This window comes from Ixodes scapularis, unplaced genomic scaffold (assembly GCF_016920785.2).
Source record: "Ixodes scapularis isolate PalLabHiFi unplaced genomic scaffold, ASM1692078v2 PGA_scaffold6__148_contigs__length_123643588, whole genome shotgun sequence".
Taxonomy (NCBI): Eukaryota; Metazoa; Arthropoda; class Arachnida; order Ixodida; family Ixodidae; genus Ixodes; species Ixodes scapularis.
In genome coordinates, this window is record NW_024609881.1 from 27,581,493 (window position 1) to 27,584,617 (window position 3,125).

Sequence of the window (3,125 nt, forward strand, 5' to 3'; positions counted from 1 at the left end):
AATTCCATACTGTAAATATACGTACTTTCCGTCACGATTTCGTACTGTTCAGTCCTTGCCCCAGAGCGCAATCGCTCTCGGGGACGAGACAATTCCGACAGTCACATTGGTCATTGTACAGTAGTGATTGGAGCTTCTACTGTTCAGACCAGCGTTCCAACATGACTACCCGCACGTTGATCGATTGCACGTAATCCCTCAAGTGGTATTAGGCTTTTTAATGTAAAGCGGAATGTCAACCTGCCACACCCCGCCCCCTCCGATCACGGCCCGACCAGCGGCATCAATGCCCAACAGTTTACGATTTCATCTTGTTACACCAGTGATACGCGAACACACGGTCACGTCGGCGATAATTCCAGTCTTCTGTCCACAACCCACAACACTGCCATCACGATGTTGCAGCTATGTTGCTGACACGCACAAATACAGAACCACGTTTAACGCCGGTTGCACTCGGCATCGGAAAACAGAACCGAACCCAGCACGGAAGGCACCCAGGCAGCCGGCAGCAAAACCTGCCTGTCTTGGACGCAGTTCCTGCGGTTTCCATAATGTCGAAAACGTCGACACAGTTCCGTGTAGTTTCGCTACTGTAGTGACTGTAGCTCCGTGCCGCGCGAGTTTCGCAATCCGGAGACAGCCATCCCCCAGCGTACGTGGCGCTGCTGGCACTGCTCCGGAACTTCGCTGTTTCTAGCGGCTTCGTTTGCTCGTTTGATAAAATTAGTCATAAAAACGTCAATGCAACCGAAATGTTCTGCACGTTTAGACTAGAAGACGGAATTACAGGCGGCCTTCGCTGCCGCTGAAGCTCAATCAACTCAACAGCTACTTATTAAACAACGTGCGCGACCTGCTCGAAAAACGAAACCGAAAGAAGATGAGTCGGGAGGGCGAAAGCTTTCTCCCGTCTGCCTGGAGAAGGAGAAAAACGTTTCGTTCCTCCCCTTTTCTTGTGTCCGCTTGGGGGCGCGTCAGTAGAAGGGAGGAAGACGCGCCGTTGCTACTTTCTTCCTCCATTTTTTCTTAGAGTGCGGCTCGTGCAACTAGTGTCCCTCCTCCGCTCTTAAATTCCTTCTTTTTTCTGCTCGCCCTTGCACGTTCAGCGCTCAGCGTGTGCTCTCGCTGACACATCTACCAGCAACGTGCAGTGATGCGAGCAGTGCCCAGTTAGCTTAGAAGTGGAGCCCAGCTAGCTTATCTACCCGAGCGAGAATGCCTAGTTCGGCAAATTTTGTTTTTTGATACTAGCTTTGTTCCGCGCTGCAGGGTTGGCAAAGCGATTTCGTTAGGGGCTCACGAGTCAGTAGCTATCGTTTTAACTACTCAAGAATTGAAAAACAGATTCAATCTATCAGTGAAGAATGTTATCAAACTATAAAGAACAAATATGAGACATGGCTTGTCAGCATTTCGGGAACAAAAACAGCTTTTGCACGACATAAAGATTCAAATTCGTTTTAGGTGTAAGTCAGAGCACAGCCGACTTAACAGGTCAATAAGGCCAATCACGCAGAGCCAAAAAAACAAAAAAAAAACAAAAAAAAAACACTACGTCACGGAGTTTAATATCGTTTGGTGCGTTTTTTGTCGCCGGCTAAATTAATCGAGCGCCAACCATGCACCATGGCCATGCGCCTTTGGTATGCGTGTTCGTGCTTGTGTATACTTGGAGTCCTTGACTACATTTTGATTTATGATAAAACAAACAACAGCAGAATTTTTTTTTCAAGACTCATAATTATGATAATAGTTTGAATAAACTTGATTACCAATTAAATGACCTTATAAATAACTACCCCAATATTGTTGAAATTGTACACCAACGTCGAAAAATCCACATGTTCAAGGAAAGAGTAAAAGCGTATTTCTTAGCTTCAGTGACCTAAGCTTTAAAAGGATTCCGCGAATGGCTAGCGAATTTTAAAGTGTTTTTTTATATTGCTTTTGATATATTTTTTTCATTCATAATTTTTTTTTGCTACTTTGATGTTGAAAATAAAATAAAATATAGCAATGTCTTTCGTGTATCTTTATATATATTCTCTGTTTTAATGCAACAGAAAGGAAGCATTTTACGTTAACGCTGACATGGTATGTTAATGAATGTGATCTCGATGATGTCGATGTGAATGATTTCTATTTGAAACTTTTGAAGACGTTGATATGAATTATTGTGATTACGATGCTTAACTAACGTAAATTTTATTCTTTTTGTATAATTGCTTTTTTATGATTACACTAGTCCTGCACATCGTTGGCTACTTTAAAAAATGCTAATGGCCTCGTACGTCAGAAGACATTTTAATAAAAGATAATTTGCCCCATTACGCCAAAGTTCGGCGTCGTCGGCGGCGTGACCGAGCGATGGTACCAAGAATAGCCGACGGCACAAAGAGCAAAATACTTAAAAAAAATTTCGGATTGAGGTCAAATTTACCAGAAAGGTTCCTGTAAACTTTGGAAACTTTGGCTTTGGAAAGAAACTTTGGCACATGTCGGTCAAGGTGGGAATCAAACCCGGGCCTCCGAGGTGCGTGACCGGCACGCTTTCCCGAAGCCAAAGCGGCTCCATGGTTCTGCATTACTAAAAGTGTACCTAGTGCGTGCGTCATTGCAGACGTCACGTCGGAGCCATTTGGCTGACTAAAGGTGTTGCCTTCTGCGTGTGTCATTGGGCACGTGATGGCGGAGCCAATGGGGAGAAGGAGGCACCACATCATGTGTGTATAAAATGAGTGCGCTGCCTCCCGCGCGTCACACGCCGATTCTGCAGAAAGAACTTTAATGCCTCTCTAAAACATAAATCGACAACCATTTCCCCAAGGGACTACGGAGCGGGTTTCGCTTTTACAGTTCGGACATGCATCTTGTCCTTCTAGTCTCTTTTCGCTGAGGGCAGCCTGCAGTTTTTTTTCTGTGCGGAAAGAGCTGCAGACAACGCAATCAAGAGCGGAAGGGGATGGCCGCCGCTTCGGGAGGCGCGTCTGCAAGACCTGGCCGGACATATCAAATTCCGGCCTTACCGGCAACTCCGGGACGGCAGCACCGGAAAAGGGACTGCCACACCAGCTCTCCACCCGCGTCGGTCATGTCGGATGAAACTTTCTCCGACGTCGAGT